Source organism: Mesoplodon mirus, assembly GCF_964341445.2.
Source record: "Mesoplodon mirus genome assembly, chromosome: 18".
Taxonomy (NCBI): domain Eukaryota; kingdom Metazoa; phylum Chordata; class Mammalia; order Artiodactyla; family Ziphiidae; genus Mesoplodon; species Mesoplodon mirus.
In genome coordinates this window covers 21,082,676-21,103,463 of record NC_138994.1, presented here as the reverse complement: position 1 = coordinate 21,103,463, position 20,788 = coordinate 21,082,676, and positions in this window count along the sequence as shown.

Here is a 20,788-nt window from a genome sequence, read left to right as displayed (position 1 = left end):
GGGCAGTGGTTGAGAATCTGCCTGCTAATGCAGGGGACACGGGTTCGAGCCCTGGTCTGGGAAGATCCCACATGCCGCGGAGCGACTGGGCCCGTGAGCCACAACTACTGAGCCTGCGCGTCTGGAGCCTGTGCTCCACAACAAGAGAGGCCGCAACAGTGAGAGGCCCGTGCGCCGTGATGAAGAGTGGCCCCCGCTTGCCACAACTAGAGAAAGCCCTCGCACAGAAACGAAGACCCAACACAGCCAAAAATAAATATAAATAAATAAATTTTTTAAAAATCATTTAAAAAAAGACAATTATCATAGATTTTGCCTTAGCAAAGAATTGGTATCCCATCAATACGCATTTCTACAAACATACAGTAATGAAGAGTCAGTCATAATAAAGATGTTTCTACACTAATATTCATAATCAAGTCAGAAATTACTTAATTTCTGTAATAATTCACAGAAACCTTATGATTGTGCTATTTTTCCTTCCTGTGAATACTAACCACCAATATTCAAAGGGCACTCAAACTTCAACTGTACTTTGGATTTTTCACATTTGAACCTCTCTATAACCTGTTTTCTGCTTAACTACTTTCCTGGAATCTGTTGTCAGTGTCCCCTCTACAGTATTTCACAGGTAAAGGTTCATAAAAGCATGCTTCTTTAACTCTTTCTCTGTTTGGATATTGTGCTAAACTCAAAATTCAGGGAGGAGAAGTGCTTTTTTCTTGGTATTACCACATGGATGTGGATCCATCTGAATTTGCCTTGGGCAATGAGGGAGGGGACAGTATGGCATGACTGTAAATGAAGAAAAATAGGGAAAATTAAGCAAAGCATCCTGTTTACTTTCAGTTGGAAAGTCGAGTAGAACAACCTGCTAAGCCACAGCCTTGTTTTTGGACAGATTATGCATTTCATTAGCAAAAAGGTGGTTTTCAAAAGCACCTTTTTGAAAAAATAATCACTGAACATGAAGAAAAAAAATCATCATTTTAGGTACCATTCCTGGAATAGGCAGACCTCTTAATTTATTTTAACTACTTGGGCAGGGATATTTCAAAGACAGAGTCTCTGGGTACGTTGGCACCAAGATTAAACTGGGCAAGAGTTGTATCTTAAGTTGTTTCCTTGGGGAACATCAGCCATGTACTACTTCTGCAGCCATTCTTTCAGTAGTTCTAAATACGAGTGACTCTGCAGATTATCCTGCCTCTGTAAACAACTTGGAGTTATTACAGATGGGGATAAATTATTTTGTGGGATTACGTGGAAATTTACAGTGGAAATCTTATAAAACTATGAGCAGACTCTACATGTAGTTAGGAGTCTCAGCTTGTGAAGCTCGGGACATTGGGACATTGTCCTTGCACTTTGGCCTCTTGTGTAGGACAGCTGGAATACGGAAGAACCTTTAAAAAAAAAACAGGAAAAGAGAGTTGAGGTCCATTAAGTTTGCTTTACAGTCACTTTTGGTGTCAAAGGGAAGAGACAATTTCATAGTTGGTCTTGACTCCATGGATTCACGACTGGTAAGAATGACAATTAATAAAATGGTAGTAAAAACTTAAAATACTAGTTTTACAAAATTTCTGGAAGATACGGAGAGGCTAAAACATCATTGCATTGTAGCATTAACATAGAACGGAAATTAAATGATGGTTAAATGAACATGCTCCATTTTAGATTTCAAAACACTTATGGGAGCTAAAGCAGAGAGCTATACCAACAACATGTGAGCTAGAAAAGCACCAGAGGATATCTTTTGGGTAGGGTTGGGGGGCAGCATTACCAATATGAGGGTATGAAGTAACAAAGCACATCACTGAAGGGGCCTGATAATGAAACAAGCACAAATAAAGAAACACCATGACAAGTAGAGGGGACAGTTTGTAGCTAGCACACCAGACAGTCTCCTTGGGGAGTTTCTAAAAGCATTAAAGGAATAGCTAGGGACAGAGCTAGGTAAGTACTTCTTTGACACTATTTTAACTTTTTCTAACTTTACATCCCATTCCATTGCTGTGGCTTTGGAAAGAGATTAAATATGTGACTGTACAGGCACATCTCTTGACTTGTCTGGGGAAGATACTGAAAGAGTTTAACCAATCAGCCAACTACTAAAGTCTCAAGTAACTTCACTGATAAATCCTTGAGACGTTTGACAAAATGTAGCTGTTTTTTGGTCCCACATAGTCTGGTTTTATTGAATTTTCCACCTTCTAAATCAAAAGTTTATAAATAAAGTTTAATCAGGATCATTTGGTTATTCTTACATTGCTAAGCCAGAAGGCTTTATGACTGGCCTCGAAGTGAAGGGACCTGCATTAGGGGCAATTGCTACTAACGTGCAGTAGGGCCTTTTGCATCGGTGGCAGACCTGGAGTAGAAGACCCTGAGCAACTTTTCCCATCCCAGAATTCTACAAGTGTTATAAAAATCCTTCACACTTTAAGCAATAGATTCGACTCATTGGATGACAGATTAATATCCAGGTAAATTACTGGAATCAAAACATGACTAGAAAACAGAAAAGTTAGATCCTAACACTGGCACTAATCTAACTCACTATGTGATCTTGGGCAACCAAATTACTTTCTCTTTGTTTTGTCACACTCATCTATGAATTGGAGATGTAAAAGTTAAAATGAGAAGATGATATACAGGCAGACCTCATTTTATTGCTCTCTGCTTTATTGTACCTCGCAGAGACTGTGTTTTTTACAAATTGAAGGTTTGTGGCAACCCTTCAACAATCAAATTTATTGATGCCATTTTCCCAACAGCATTTGCTCACTTCATGTCTCTGTGTCACATTTCACAATTCTCAAAATATTTCAAACTTTTTCATTTTTATCATATTTGTCACAGTGATCTGTGATCAGTGACCTCTGATGTTAGTACTACAACTCCCTGAAGGCTCAGATGATGACTCGAAATTTTTAGCAATAAAGTATTTTTAAATTAAGGTATAGACATTATTTTTTTAGACATAATGCTATTATACACTTAATAGACTACAGTATAGTGAAAACACCACTTTTATATGCACTGGGAAACCAAAATATTTGTGTGACTCACTTTACTTTGATATTTGCTTTATTGCGGTGGTCTGCAAACCTGCAGTATCTTCAAGGTACGCCTGTAATTCATCTTTTTTTTTTTAAATTTATTTATCTATTTATTTATTTATTTTTGGCTGCGTTGGGTCTTCGTTGCTGCGCCCAGGCTTTCTTTAGTTGCGGCGAGCGGGGTCTACTCTTCTTGCAGTGCGCGGGCTTCTCACTTGCGGTGGCTTCTCTTGCTGCAGAGCATGGGCTCTAGGCGCGCGGGCTCAGTAGTTGTGGCACATGGGCTCAGTAGTTGTGGCTTGCGGGCTCTAGAGTGCAGGCTCAGTAGTTCTGGCGCACAGGCTTAGTTGCTCCACGGCATGTGGGATCTTCCTGGACCAGGGATCGAACCCGTGTCCCCTGCATTGGCAGGAGGATTCTTAACCACCGCGCCACCAGGGAAGCCCTGTAATTCATCTTTGAAGAAGTTAAAACTCATCACAGTAGCCTACAAAATATATTTCAAATTATATATTTAAATAAAAGCAATTATGTACATAACAACTGTGAACTTTAATTACCATCGCAATAACCAGAACCATAGAATCTTAGAGTTGGGAGAAACCTTAAAATTCACAGAGTGTAGTGGTCTCCAAATTCTTTACTGTGTCAGCCAAACCCCTAATCAAAATTTGAAAAAAAAGTCCTATCTAGAAGTCCAATATTTACACCCGGTACGAGTAAACAGAAGCGAACAGAGTGTCCCTCCCATGAACTCACCCAAAAATGTTCACTTCCCCCAGTCCTCAGGGCCTTGCAGATGTCCCATCTCCTGTGTACAGGCAGGAACCTCAGTGGTTTATCTCTTTCTTCTACAGACAAAAAGCTGAAATCCAGGGCAACTGCTATTCATTCAGTAAATATATGCTGAGAGTTAAAATGCTCAGAAAAACAATCCAGTTAGCTAAGAACAGAGTGGATCCTGGAGCCCGAACATGCGGGCTCCCTCAGAGCTCTGAATCTGCCCTGTTTCTCCACTGCTTCCCTTTATGCTCATGGAAAGACACAGACCCAGGAGAAAAGTCAGTTCTTCAATAGTCTGGTGGCATGGAAAGTGGCTGAGTGTTTATTAAACAAAGGGGTTGTACTCTTTCATCTTCACATATAAACCTATGACTTTGATCGAAAACAACAAAGATCTGCCGCTATCTTGACAAGGAATGCATGGTTACCCATCTATGCAGATTATGGGAAGACATCCCTATGCTGATACATTCTGATTCACCAAGGGAATCCAGCTTCCCCTGCTTTGCTCTGTTTGGGACTCAAATAAAAATTTTTGAAAATTGCTTTCCTTATCAAAAATAAAAATAAAAGAAAATCAACTTCCTATGTGTGTCTTTTAATATCTCTACTCTAAAATAAACATGGTGAAAATAATTGTCAGCTGTATCTTCTATGTGCAATGCCATAAAAATGGACACATCTGAGAAGGTTAGTGGCTGGAACCCCTCTGATTTAAAGCATACTAACAAAAGGAGTACATGTCAACAAGTTTTTAATGCCTACCATATGCCCAGTTAAAATTCAACTAGAAACAAGCTGGACTGAGCCAGCAATGGGGCAAATTTTTTGCTGGCTCTTATTTCTCTCTAGGAGCTTTACCCAGGGGAATGTATGACTTGATTTTTAAAGTATCAAAAGCCAGTAATTAGAAGGTACAGAATGCACCAGAAGGGATAGTGTAAAACAAAAACAAAACAAAAGGGAAAAGTCCTTAGCCTCCTTGGTCTAGGATTCCAGCACAATTGTACTTTATATATTTTTTCTTAATTTGTGTTTTCTGTTTGTTAGATATTTCTAAACAGCTACAGGGTGATGTAATACCAGCTATGCGTAAAGTTATTTTTGCTAGTAAGTGCTTATAAAATAATTATGGCTTAGTATAAGAAAATTAATAAAACATAAGATTTCAAAGAAAAACAAGATCACTAAGAGATGGAACAGAAATTTTTCTTTTTAAGTTTCTGTGCAAATACATATACATCTTTTAGAAACCTGGAATCAGAGTGTTTCTCTGTGATAGTGATAAGGTAATAGGATATGGTACAGAAAACTCTGGACGGGTATTAGAAGGCCTGTGATGTAGACACTACTGCTTTGCCAGTAAGTAGATGAGTGACCTGGGCAAGTCCCACTATCTCTTGGATGTCAGTTTCCTCTCCTGTGAAAAGATAAATTAGGACTAATTCAATAAAGGTCCCTGTAGTTTGAAAATTCTTCAAGGCTGATTATTATTCTCATTATTGAGTAATTATCATATGGCATAATACATACATTACACATGAGTAAAATAATTAAGTATAAATTGCTTTCATGTGCTATGCCATGATAGGAACATCTAAATCCCAGGGACTTAGATAAGAAAAGACTTAAAGATGAGGAAACAGGATCTCAGAGGGGTTATGAATGAGACTTTCAGAGGCCAGTAGGTTGCTTTAGGTTTTCAGCTGAGATAACGACTGTGCAAAATCATTTACTTTTGCCACATGGATTGAAATCCAGCTTAGTGCCAAGAGGAGAATGTCACACATCTACCCATAACCCTGCTTGCACGTTCAAGCTATTGCTCCAGTAACCCAGAAAATAAACACGTATAAAGTTAATGGCTGCTACGAGTTCAACAGGCGAGAAAAGTAGTGTAATAATTGCCATTCAAAAGTGGTTCAAGTACCAGTTTGATTATCAAACTGACACATAGGAACATTTATATATTTGCAACAGTTTTTTTCCTATATGTCTACCTAATTCTATACTGATGAATCACCAGCATCGTAATGAAATGACTAAAAATTCCTTGATGGATTGGGTGTCTTTTATTTTGGGAAAAGAATCCAAAGCCTGCAGCAAGAAAGCCAGGTTCACTGGAGATGCAGGTGGTATTTTGGGAACATGAGCGTGGGAGGGAGCCTTAAGATACTTCCCTTCCCCTTCTACAAGCTTCAGCACGGCACTGTGAGAGAAGGTCCAGTGGATAATTGTAAATCCCCATATGCTTAACCCTCAGAAATATTTTTTTTGGCATGTTAGTTAAGAGCAAAGTCGTATTTAAGAAGTATCTTACTCTGAGAGTCTGCACTGTATCTCTTGTACCAAACTCCATGAAAGAAAAGCTCTAACTCCAGATATTATCCCATGTTCTCTAGTACTATTACTTACACACTCACACACACGTAGGGATGCACATAGCTACATATCCTTCTGATAGCCCTTAAACACAAGGGGACTAAGGAAAGATGATTCAGGTGTGCCTTTCCCAAGTGCTCTGGCTTTGTGTCAAAGTTGGTAACAATTATCCACCCACCTCCAGAATTTCCCAAGAATTTTGAATTTCAAATGGACTTACCCTTTTCTTCATTTTTTGCATTAAAAACATACTGTAGTTGGTTAGAGATCACCATATTCTGCCTCAGGACTGTTGGATATGGGGTGAGAGCTTTTTGGCAAGAAAATATCAAAGAGTGAAGAAAAGAAGTCATCTCTGGGAATTTGGAAAGCACTTAGTTTTCAAACCAAGACAGACGGTAGACTGTTATATCTCCTGGCTTGACATTTCTCTCCTAAACTTTTGGGTTTATTTGATGTCTTTTTTGAAGAATCTCTCAAAGCATTATTTCCTTTTGTTGTAAGGATGTATTATCAAGAAAAAAATTGGGCTTACAAATTTTTATTTTCTAGAAATGATAAAACAACTTCTAAGAGTAAGATAAAACATGAAAATTAGTTTATTTTGCATTTTGATTATTTAAACACATTATGTTATAAATACATTTTATATGGCTTGAAAATCATTTTTTAAAAGTACATAAAATGTCTCAGTACTGCCCCATCCACATTCACCAGCTGCACATCGTTCAATCTTTTTACCCCATAGGTAACTATATTTATTAGTTTCTTGTGTATCTTTCTACTCCTTTTTGGACAAGTAGAAACAAATAAAATGATATATTTTATTTTTATTTTATTATAGTAAGAATATTTAATTTAAAATCTATCCTTTTAACAGATTTTAAGTGTACAATAAAATATTGTACAGTAGATCTCTTGAGCTTACTCATCATTCATAACTAAAATTTTCTGCCATTGCTTAACAACTCTTCATTTTCCCCTTCCCTTCCCCTATCTCTTCACACATGTTAGGTCGGCTATTATCGAAAGAAACTAAAAGACAGCAAGTGCTGGTGAGGATACGGGGAAACTGGAACACTTGCACTCTGCTGGTGGTAATGCAAAATGGTGCAGCCACTATGGAAAAGAGTTTGTGAATTCCTTAAAAAATTAAAAGTAGAACTACCATATGATCCATCAATCCTATTCTGGGTGTTTATCCAAAAGAATTGAAATCAGGACCTCAAAGAGATGTTAGCACTCCCACATTCACTGCTGTGCTAGTCACAATCGCCAAGATGTGGAAGCAATCTAATTGTCCACCAATGGATGAGTGGATAAAGAAAATGTGATATATACGTGCAATAGAACATTAATCAATCTTAAAAAGGAAGGAAATCCTGCAATATGCAACAACATGGATGAACCTTGAGGACATTATGCTAAGTGAAATAAGCCAGTCACAGAAGGAAAAAATACTTCATGGTTCCACTTATATCTAAAACACTTAAACTCATGGAAGCACAGAATAGAAAGATATAAGTATTTTATTTCTTCCCTTTCTTACACAAATGGTGGTGTACAATATATTCTATAATGTATATTTCTGTTCTTCACTTGATAATATATCCTGGATATTTTTCCAAATTGGGGGGGGCGGCATAGGGTGTTTCTTCATCCTTCCTTAGAGCTCTAGAGTATGTGAGATACAATAGTTTATTCATCCAGTTCCCAGTAGATGTATCCTTGGATAGTTTCTGGGTTTTTGTGATAAAAATATGCAAAAATTCAGGTAAATATATAAGATAAATTTTCATAAGTGGTATTTCTGAGGTAAAGAATCACATGAATTTGTAACTTAAATAAATATTGCCAATCAGTACCATTTTGAAGACAGTTTTAAAGTATTTGGAATACAAATATAAGATTTTGTTCTTAGCACAGAGCCTGGCCAAAAAAAAAAAAAAAAAAAAAGAATTTGAACCGTATTACATCATTTACGTGGAGCTAATTATCAGAATTTTTTAGGGAACTTTTAAAATACAGATTTCTGGTTCACCCTCTGGAAGGTCTGAATCTCTCAGTTTAGAGTAGAGCCCAGGAATCTATATTTAAAACGCTTCCAAGTGATTTCGGCCAGGGTCATTTTAAGGTCTTCTTAGGTCTTAGGTACTTAGACTTTTGAGATGACTGCCCACATAGTATAAAACAAAATAACATGATGCAACATTCCACTATGCTATTGTAACTAAAGGATTTATATAATTTAACTTTGACATTATTAATAGTTTTGATGGTATAATTTTAATATTTTGGAACCAACAAATATTTTCCCTGCTATCAAATAATTTAACAAGGTTTTTGAAAGTTTGTAGGTCCTAAGCACTCACCATGAAACAATTCAGACTTGTATTTGGAGATAATTTTTTTTTTTTTTTTTTTTTTTGTGCGGTACGCGGGCCTCTCACTGTTGTGGCCTCTCCCGTTGTGGAGCTCAGGCTCCGGACGCGTAGGCTCAGCAGCCATGGCTCACGGGCCCAGCCGCTCTGCAGCATGTGGGATCTTCCCAGACCGGGGCATGAACCCGTGTCCCCTGCATCGGCAGGCGGACTCTCAACCACTGCGCCACCAGGGAAGACCTTTTGATAATTTTTTTTAATAAATTTATTTATTTGTTTTTATTTTTGGCTGTGTTGGTTCTTTGTAACTGCACGTGGGCTTTTCTCTAGTTGCGGTGAGCGGGGGCTACTCTTCATTGCAGTGTGTGGGCTTCTCACTGTGGTGGCTTCTCTTGTTGTGGAGCACGGGTTCTAGGCACGCGGGCTTCAGTAGTTGTGGAATGTGGGCTCAGTAGTTGTGGCACATGGGCTTAGCTGCTCCGTGACATGTGGGATCTTCCCAGACCACATCTCGAACCCATGTCCCCTGCATTGGCAGGTGGGTTCTTAACCACTGAGCCCCTAAGGAAGCCCAGATTTGTATTTGGAAACCACCAGTCCACTTTCAAGCATAGATATTATATTCATGGTTATATTTTTTAAACCTGATTTGGCATTTATCTATCAAACATGGTACCTGGGATCTCAGATAATTTTATTCACCCTACTTTTTTGGAACATAAGAAATGCAGCAAGTTTTGATGCCTCATCACCCAGCCAGGGTGCCCCTGAAAGGATCTGGATTGCTCTGCCAAAAGCAAAGGCAGTTGTTGTGTTACAGGGAATCAGGCTGATCTGAGAGAAGCCAAGATTTAAACAGATTTAGGGCAAAATAATTTCGTTGCATTTCATCACCAGCCCCTAAAAGTCTGAAATTTGGTGGCTAGTTATTTTTAACTCAGAAGAAACGTGTCTAAGAGGCGACCTGTGACAAATGTTGTGGGAACTTTATGTGGAAGGGTTTTTATTGTTGTTGGCTGGGGTTGGGTTAATCCACTGGAGAGGAAATGACTGTTGTGTCTGAACGGACATAGGTTGCATTTCTATCTGGGCCAGAGAGGTCTCCTCAGCCGGCGTGCTGCAGATTCAACCCCCAGATTCAGATCATTTCAGCGTGGACAGGGGATAGAGTAAGAGAAGAGAGGGTGGGTGGATGGAGCTAACATTTCTCCCACTGGTCCCGGGTTGTGACAAGGGAAACACGTGCTCTCCTGACGGTAACTTGATTTGTCTGTGCTTAAAACTGACTGTCAGAATCTCTACATGTGAACTTTCTCAGATTTTTCCAAATTCGAACTTAATTTTTCACATACCTATATTAAAGTAATACGGGGTTCTAGTGCACAAATTGAGCTGATAAATTCATGAACTCTATGTAATATCTAACAACTGAAATACAAAAAAAAAAAAATCAGTCGGTTGCATACTTAGTCTGATTCTTTTCCATTTTTGTTCTTTCCACTTTGTAATTTAAATTAATTGTACAGACCTATTGTTTTGGCCCCACGTACATGCTAAAATTAATTACTCAGGAATGTAGAAATCCAACGATCATACAGGAGGACTGTGATCCTCATGATCACAAATGATTAGTTTCTGGTTAAAGGAAATTCACAGACCATGAAATATCCATCTATGACCTGAAGTTACTGGGACAAATAATGGTTTAGGCTTCAGACTGTTTCCATTTTAACTAAGAAAGAAAGTGTTTTTTCAGGGGAATTTTCTAAGGATTGGTGCATTTATTTTCATAAAATGAAAAACTGGCTCACAGCTTACAGAAAAGACACCTAATCACATGGTTAGTTCACGATACTCTCTTTTACAAAGTGTTTTTGAATATAAGCAGCAATTGTCTCTCTATCAGAAATTCATATTTTTGGAAAGTTTAGAAACACCACAGAATTCATAAAAATTCTTCTGTTTTTCACTGAGAGTCATTCATACTTCAAATATCAACATATGGCAGATATTGTTGGAGAGCCTACTATGTGTACAGCACCTGGACCTTGAGATACAACTTTCAGAAAGAATCAAATTACTCTATTTCCTTCATCATATTTTTACTCAAGTATAGTACTGCATATGGAGCAGCTTGGACAGAATGCAGAAAGCCAGGTAAACTTTCCAAGCAGGCATGAGGGGATACATTGGATGGAAACTTTTAAAATTCCATACAGTTTGTTCAGGCAGAACCAACGATTTTAAAAGGAACAGTGACAGATCAATTTTTAATGGTAACTCTATTATTTTTTCTATTATGAATACTACTTTCTAGCAGACCATGAAAGTTATGTTGACATTTGAAAAGCATGTGATTAATTGTAGCAGAACAAACATTGTGAGTGCAGCCTCCATTTAGGAAGGTGATACTAAGCATGGACCTTGATTATAACATTGTTGGCACACGATAGCACTGGCCTTTTTTTTTTTTAATCCACTAAATGTTAAAGATCCTAGGTGTGCCAGTGATGAATTCATATACATTGGAGGCACAATGAGTTGTGGAGATGACGTTCTGAAAACACAGCAATTCATTCAACTAAAATCGAAGTACATTTCAGAAATGAAACCAGATAGCCTTACAACTCTGAGTTGTAACAGGCCAAAATGGCCAAACAATGTTTATAGCTTATAATTTCCAATATTCTCCAAATTTTGCCAAAAGATTTATGCTTAGGCATTACAAAGCAGTCACTGTGTATCGAAACATACACATGAAACATTTTAGTTTTAATACACCACAGCAATGTCATCTAAACTTTCTGTTTTTTTTTTTAATGGACATTTAGAACTCTCATAAAATAATGAGATGGACTTTCCTAATATTCAGCTGTCCAGATTAGAGAACTGGGAGGTATCAACTATGTAAAGACATCTCTGAACTCCAGATATGCCATTTAACTGTCCCATTTTCTTTGATATTCTCACCACTTTTAACTGGATGGTTTGGGGATACAGCATTTAGCTATGAAGCAGAAAACATTGAACCAACCCACACAGGAATCAAGCTTAAAATCACATATTTGCCAGTGCCATGCTCAAAACACCTAAGTTAAATGATCTAGAATTGACAAGGTTTGTAAAATCCACATTTTACTTTCTTATTTGAGATGAGAGAGAGGAAGACTGGGACAATCATTTGATGAAAAGGGAAAACTCTGAGGGAAAAATCCAGTTAGAATCTGGATCAGAACCCAACCACCAAATTAGCTGGCTCTGTTTGGAATACTGCAAGCTCTCTGAGGTTGTCTTTTCACCCAAATCGAGTGCATTTACAATGATATGTGCCTGCAGACTATTAGAAAGTGTTGAGTATTAAAGAAGTGAGCATAAATGGGATAGGGTTCAACGTGTAAGAGAAGGCAAGCTTAGTGGGCAGCTTTATGTGAGGAAAAATACAGCTATGGAGTCAACGTGCGTAAAGCTCTTCAATGTTTTTTGGCAGTGACAGGAATGGTTGGATCTTTAGTCTACAGGGCTCAGATATCTGCATGCAAATCTTCAAGAGTAAAAATATTCTATAGGATAACAAACTGCATACCAAAGAAAAAACAGTGTGGTGTGATGTAGGTTTTGGCCTAGTGAAATGACATCAATGTATTCTAATTCTAGAAAGGTATTTAAAAAATTTATTTCCATTGGCTGTAGACGAGTCACCTTCATCTTTCTAGTCTTCAAATCCTCCCTAAATCAGTAAGGGAAAGAAAGGAAGCAACTTGAGGTAAACTAATTTTTCTAGGAACTGAATACCTAGGTGAGATCCTAAGACAAACAGAATTCCCAGAGAGAAAAATTATTTCAATTTATACGTCTTATTACAAAACCATGCTCTATGTCTATGAATCCTTATGGTCAGTCCCCTGAACCCGTGGGTTCTGCATCCACAGATTCAGCTAACTGAGGATCGAAAATATGTGAAAAGAAATTCCAGAAAGCTCCAAGAAGCAAAACTTGAATAGAATTTACATTGTGTTGGTTATTATAAGTAATCTAGAGATGACTTAAGGTACACAGGAGGATTTGCATAGATTATATGCAAATACTACACCATCTTATATATGGGACCTGAGCTTCCTTGGTATCCGTGATGGGGTCCTGGAACCAATCTCCCATGGATACCAAGGGACAAGTGTATTTATATTTTGTTGGCACCTGCTTTCAGTACAAACTGTTTCATTTTTACTCAAGTGAGCATTTATGTATTTGTACTTATCATTTTGTAGCGCATAAGATTTGAAATGGTGAGAACTATTGTAGTTCAGTGACTGGATATGGAATGAAACAAAATGAATGGAATTTAGAGAATCAAGTTACTATTAAGTTTTTCTAAACATTATTATATATGTCATATATTTTATATATATAATTAAGGTATTATATTTCTTTTAAACAACTGGAAAGCAACCTCATGTGTTTATTTAAAGTGTTCTTTCTATAACAGGCAGGTGAATTCTGTAGGCATTAAGTGAATCAGTACTTTGGAACTCTGACCACGTGTGTTGTGTGACTTTTTTGTTGTTCGTGTTTTCTTTTCACTCTGATTGGATCGGAGACTTACAATCGTCTTTGGTGTTCCTTATTCACGACAATGTGCCTAAATGTAGATTAATGTTCAGTTACGTCTTTGAACTTATGATTTTTTGAAACTGAGGAACATGTATCCATTGATTCTGTTAAATTCTGAGCCATAATTTCTTTTAACATTGTTCATGAAGTTTTTTTTTTCCCTGTGTATTTCACATTATGATATTGAGAGCTCTCTAGTGGGACTTAGATTACTCTCTGTCTCTCTCTGTCTCTGTGTCTCTCTTTGTGGGACTTTCTAGTGGGCTGATTTATGGGAAATTCATTGTAGAACAATTTTGGTTCACTTCTGGAACACACCACAGTGCCACTATACCAGTGGACATTGGCCCTCATAACAGCTCTTCTGTAAATGTTTTGGTTTGGGGAGTCCTGAAATATGAAAATAGTGTAAATTTTAACTTCAAACTCTGTGAAATTCTTAGGATTTCTGGTGTGGTTTTTGTCAGAAGAGTTCTTTTGTTTATTTGCTTCAGCCAATGCCCTGACAAATATCCACATGCCTTTGTATTGCAAGTTTTATTTATTATTTCTCATCTTCTGAAGTTGCTGTCTTTCAAGGATCCCAGATTTATGTAGACATTTCAGTTCTAATTCATTGAATTTATGTCTCTAAATGGACAAAACCCAAGTTCCAGGTTATTGGGTCGGGTTAAACACCTCTCTAGGGAACCTTCAAGATGGCGGAGGAGTAAGACATAGAGATCACCTTCCTCCCCACAGATACATCAAAAATACATCTACAGGTGGAACAACTCCGACAGAACGCCTACTGAACGCTGGCAGAAGACCTCAGACCTCCCAAAAGGCAAGAAACTCCCCAGGTACCTGGGTGGTGTATGGACCCCAGAGATGGGCATGAAACACTAGCACCGCTGCTGCTGCCACCAGGAGTCCTGCGTGCGAGCACAGGTCACTACGGACACCCACCTGGGAGCCTGTGCAACACGCCACTGCCAGGGCCCTGAGAGCCAGGGATAAATTCCCTGGGAGAACACATGGTGAGCCTCAGGCTGCTGCAATGTCATGCTGGCCTCTGCCACCACAGGCTTGCCCCGAATTCCAGTTATGACAACCATACCCCTCCCTCTCCCTGGCCTGAGAGAGCAAGAGAGCCGAATCAGCCAGTGCTTTAACCCCCTCCTGTCTGGGCGGGGAACAGATGCCTGAAGGCAACCTATATGCAGAGATGGGGCCAAAACCAAAGCGGAACCCCAGGAGCTGTGCAAACAAAGAAGAGAAAGGGAATTTTTCCATGCAGCCTCAGGAGCAGCGGATTACATCCCCACAATCAACTTGAAGAACCCTGTACCTGTGGAATACCTGAATAGACAATGAATGTTCCCAAAATTGAGGTGGTAGAATTTGAGAGCAACTGTAGACATGGGGTTTGCTGTCTGCAACTGATTTGTGTCTGATTTTTATGTTTATCTTAGTTTAGTTTTTAGTGCTTGTTATCACTGGTGGACTTGTTTATTGGTTTGATTGCTCTCTTCTTTTTTATTTGTTTCATTATTTTTTAAATTTTATTTTTATTTATTTTATGTATTACTTTTTTCATTCCCTTTTTTTCTTCCTTTTCTTCTGAGTCATGTGGCTGACAGGGTCTTGGTGCTCTGGCTGGGTGTCAGGCCTGAGCCGCCGAGGTGGGAGAGCCAAGTCCAGGACATTGGACCACCACAGACCTCCCGGCCCCATGTAATATCAATCGGTGAGAGCTCTCCCAGAGATCTCCATCTCAACACTAAGACCCAGCTCCACCCAACAGCCAGCGAGCTTCAGTGCTGGATGCTCCATGACAAACAACTATCTAGAAAGGAACACAACCCCACCCATTAGCAGAGAGCCTGCTTAAAATCATACTAACTTCACAGACACCCCAAACACACCACTGGATGCAGCCCTGCCCACAAGGAAGAAAAGATCCAGTCCCACCCACCAAGCCACAGGCACCAGTCTCCTCCACCAGGAAGTCTACACAAGCCACTGAACCAACCTCACCCACTGGGGGCAGATACCAAAAAATACAGGAACTATGAACCTCCACCCTGCAAAAAGGAGACCCCAAACACAGTAAGATAAACAAAATGAGAAGACAGAGAAATATGCAGCAGATGAAGGAGCAAGGGTAACACCCACCAGACCAAACAAATGAAGAGGAAATAGGCAGTCTACCTGAAAAAGAACTCAGAACTATGATAGTAAAGATGAACCAAAATTTTGGAAACAGAATGGAAAAAACACAAGAAACGTTTAACAAGGACCTATAAGAACTAAAGAGCAAACAAACAATGATGAACAACAAAGTAAATGAAATTAAAAATTCTCTAGAAGGAATCAATAGCAGAATAACTGAGGCAGAAGAATGGATAAGTGACCTGGAATAAAATAGTGGAAATAACTGCCACAGAGCAGAATAAAGAAAAAAGAATGAAAAGAAATGAGGACAGTCTCAGACACCTCTGGGACAACATTAAATACACCAACATTTGAATTATAGGGGTCCCAGAAGAAGAAGAGAAAAAGAAAGGGTCTGAGAAAATATTTGAAGAGATTATAGTTGAAAGCTTCCCTAACATGGGAAAGGAAATAGTCAATCAAGTCCAGGAAGTAGAGAGAATCCCATACAGACTAAATCCAAGGAGAAACATGCCAAGACACATATTACTCAAACTATCAAAAATTAAATACAAAGAAATATTTTAAAAGCAGCAAGGGAAAAGCAACAAATTACATACAAGGGAATTCCCATAAGGTTAACAGCTGATTTGTCAGCCGAAACTCTGAAAGCCAGAGGGAGTGGCAGGACATATTTACAGTGATGAAAGGGAAAAACCAACAACCAAGATTACTCTACCCAGCAAGGATCTCATTCAGATTCCATAGAGAAATTAAATCCTTTACAGACAAGCAAAAGTTAAGAGAATTCAGCACCACCAAACCAGCTCTATGACGAATGCTAAGGGAACATCTCTAGGCAGGAAACACAAGAGAAGGAAAAGACCTACAATAACAAACCCAAAACAATTAAGAAAATGGTCATAGGAACATACATATCGATAATTACCTTAAATGTAAATGGATTAAATGTTCCAACCAAAAGACACAGACTGGCTGAATGGATACAAAAACAAGACCCGTATATATGCTGTCTACAAGAGACCCACTTCAGACCTAGGGACACATACAGACTGAAAGTGAGGGGATGGAAAAAGATGTATGCAAATGGAAATCAAAAGAAAGCTGGAGTAGCAATTCTCGTATCAGACAAAACAGACTTTAAAATAAAGACTATTACAAGAGACAAAGAAGGACACTACATAATGATCAAGGGATAGATCCAAGAAGATATAACATTTGTAAATATGGATGCACCCAACATAGGAGCACCGCAATACATAAGGCAAATGCTAACAGACATAAAAGGGGAAATCGACAGTGACACAATAATAGTAGGGGGCTTTAACACCCCACTTTCACCAATGGACAGATCATCCAAAATGAAAATAAATAAGGAAACACAAGCTTTAAATGACACATTAAACAAGATGGATTTAATTGATATTCATAGGACACTCCAGCCAAAAACAACAGAACACACTTTCTTCTCAAGTGCTCAGGGAACATTCTCCAGGAGAGATCATATCTTGGGTCACAAAGCAAGCCTCAGGAAATGTAAGAAAATTGAAATCATATCAAGTATCTTTTCGGACCACAATGCTAGGAGACTAAATATCAATTACAGGGAAAAAAATCTGTAAAAAATACAAACACATGGAGGCTAAACAATACATGACTAACTAACCAAGAGATGACTGAAGAAATCAAAGAGGAAATAAAAAAATACTTAGAATCAAATGACAATGAAAACACGACCACCCAAAACCTATGGGATGCAGCAAAAGCAGTTCTAAGAGGGAAGGTTATCACAATAAAATCCTACCTCAAGAAACAAGAAAAATCTCAAATAAACAACCTAACCTTACACCTAAAGTAATTAGAGAAAGAAGAACAAAAAAACCCTGAAGTTAGCAGAAGGAAATAAATCATAAAGATCAGATCAGAAATAAATGAAAAAGAAATGAAGGAAACAATAGCAGAGATCAATAAAACTAAAAGATGGTTCTTCGAGAAGATAAACAAAATTGCTAAACCATTAGCCAAACTCATCAAGAACAGAAGGGAGAAGACTCAAACCAACAGAATTAGAAATGTAAAGAAGTAACAACTGACACTGCAGAAGCACAGAAGATCATGAGAGATTACTACAAGCACCTCTATGCCAATAAAATGGACAACCTGGAAGAAATGGACAAATTCTTAGAAAAGCACAACCTTTCAAGACTGAACCAGGAACAAATAGAAAGATGAACAGACCAATCACAAGCACTGAAATTGAAACTGTGATTAAAAATCTTCAAACAAAGAAGAGTCCAGGACCAGATGGCTTCACAGGCGAATTCTATCAAACATTTAGAGCAGAACTAGCACCTATCCTTCTCAAACTCTTCCAAAATACAGCAGAGGGAGGAACACTCCCAAACTCATTCTACGAAGCCACCATCACCCTGATACCAAAACCAGACAAAGATGTCACAAAAAAAAGAAAACCACAGGCCAATATCACTGATAAACATAGATGCAAAAATCCTCAACAAAATACTAGCAAACAGAATCCAGCAGCACATTAAAAGGATCATATACCGTGATCAAGTGGGGTTTATCCCACAAATGCAAGGATTCTTCAGTATACATAAATCAATCAAAGTGATACACCACATTAACAAATTGAAGGATAAAAACCATATGACCATCGCAATAGATGGAGAAAAAGCTTTTGACAAAATTCAACACCCATTTATGATAAAAACTCTCCAGAAAGTAGGCATGGAGTGAATCTACCTCAACATAATAAAGGCATAATAATATATGACAAACCCACAGCCAACATAGTTCTCAATGGTGAAAAACTGAAACCATTTCCTCTAAGATCAGGAACAATACAAGGTTGCCCACTCTCACCACTATTATTCACCATAGTTTTTGAAGTTTTAGCCATGGCAATCAGAGAAGTAAAAGTAATAAATGGAATCCAAATCAGAAAAGAAGAAGAACAACTGTCACTGTATGCAGATGACATGATACCTTACATAGAGAATACTGAAGATGTTACCAGAAAACTACTAGAGCTAATCAGTGAATTTGGTAAATAGCAGGATAAAATTAATACAAAGAAATCTCTTGCATCCTTACACATTAACGATGAAAAATCTGAAAGGGAAATCAAGGAAACACTCCCCTTTACAATTGCAACAAAAAGAATAAAATATCTAGGAATAAAGCTACCAAAGAAGACAAAACACCTGTATTCAGAGAACTACAAGGCACTGATGAAAGAAATTAAAGACGATACAAACAGGTGGAGAGATATACCATGTTCTTGGATTGGAAGAATCAACCTTGTGAAAATGACTATACTACCCAAAGCAATCTACAGATTCAATGCAATCCCTATCCAACTACCAATTTTTCACAGAACTAGAACAAAAAATTTCACAATTTGTATGGAAACACAAAAGACCCTGAATAGCCAAAGCAACCTTGAGAAAGAAAAATGGAGCTGGAGGAATCAGGCTCCCTGACTTCAGACTATACTACAAAGCTACAGTAATCAAGACAGTATGGTACTGGCACAAAAACAGAAACACAGATCAATGGAACAGGTTAGAAAGCCCAGAGAAAAACCCATGCACATATGGTCACTTTATCTTTGATAAAGGAGGCAAGAATATATAATGGAGAAAAGACAGCCTCTTCAATAAATGGTGCTGGGAAAACTGGACAGCTACATGTAAAAGAATGAAATTAGAACACTTCCTAACACCATACACAAAAATAAACTCAGAATGGATTAAAGACCTAAATGTAAGACCAGACACTATAAAACTCTTAGAGGAAAACATAGGCAGAACACTCTATGACATAAATCACAGCAAGATCCGTTTTGACCCACCTCCTCGAGAAATGGAAATAAAAACAAAAATAAACAAATGGGACCTAATGAAACTTCAAAACTTTTGCACAGCAAAGGAAACCATAAACAAGACCGAAAGACAACCCTCAGAATGGGAGAAGATATTTGCAAATGAAGCAACTGACAAAGGATTAATCTCCAAAATATACAAGCAGCTCATGTAGCTCAATATTAAAAGAACAAACAACCCAATCCAAAAATGAGCAGAAGACCTAAACAGCCATTTCTTCAAAGAAGACATACAGATTGCCAACAAACACATGAAAGGATGCTCAACATCACTAACCGTTAGAGAAATGCAAATCAAAACCAAAATGAGGTATCACCTCACACTGGTCAGAATGGTCATCATCAAAAAATCTACAAATAATAAGAACTGGAGAGGGTGTGGAGAAAAGGGAACCCTCTTGCACTGTTGGTGGGAATGTAAATTAATACAGACACTTTGGAGAACAAGTATGGAGGTTCCTTAAAAAACTAAAACTAGAACTAGCATATGACCAACAATACCATTACTGGGCATATACCCTGAGAAAACCATAAATCAAAGAGTCATGTACCACAGTGTTCATTGCAGCAGTATTTACAATAGCTAGGACATGGAAGCAACAGAAATGTCCACCCACAGATGAATGGATAAAGAAGATGTGGCACATATATACAATGGAATATTACTCAGCCATAAAAAGCCATAAAAGAAAAAAATTGAGGTATTTGTAGTGAGGTGGATGGACCTAGAGTATGTCATACAGAGTGAAGTAAGTCAGAAAGAGAAAAACAAATACCGTACGCTAACACATATATATGGAATCTAAAAAAGAAAAAATGGTTCTCATGAACCTAGGGGCAGGACAGGAATAAAGATGCAGACGTAGAGAATGGACTTGAGGACACAGGGAGGGAAGGGTAAGCTGGGACGAAGTGAGAGAGTAGCATTGACATATATACACTACCAAGTGTAAAATAGATAGCTAGTGGGAAGCAGCCGCATAGCAGAGGGAGATCAGCTCCGTGCTTTGTGACCACCTAGAGGGGTGGGATAGGGAGTGTGGGAGGGAGACGCAAAAGGGAGGGGATATGGGGATGCATGTATACATATAGCTGATTCACTTTGTTATACAGCAGAAGCTAACTCAACATGTAAAGCAATTATACTCCAATAAAGATGTTAAAAATAAAAATCTCTCTAGACTTGTGAAGCATCTCATGATTATTACTCTGGTTTTCAGTTTCCACTTTGTTTTTGCAACAAGACAATTTTCTTCTGTATTTTTCAAGTTCAGAAAAAAATAAAGAAACACAATTTTGTCATGTTTATCCAGAATTTATGGATAATTAAAGTAGAGGATATTTTAGCTTATTGTAATGTACAATGTTACCCATAATATGTGTGATTTTTACAGCTCAACATCCTTGCCTTTAACTCTCTGGCAATAAATAAAGGTCCTTCTGGATTAAAAACTCTCTGAACCCTTTGTGAGGAGGAGTGCATGTTCTCCAAGATCATTAGACCACAT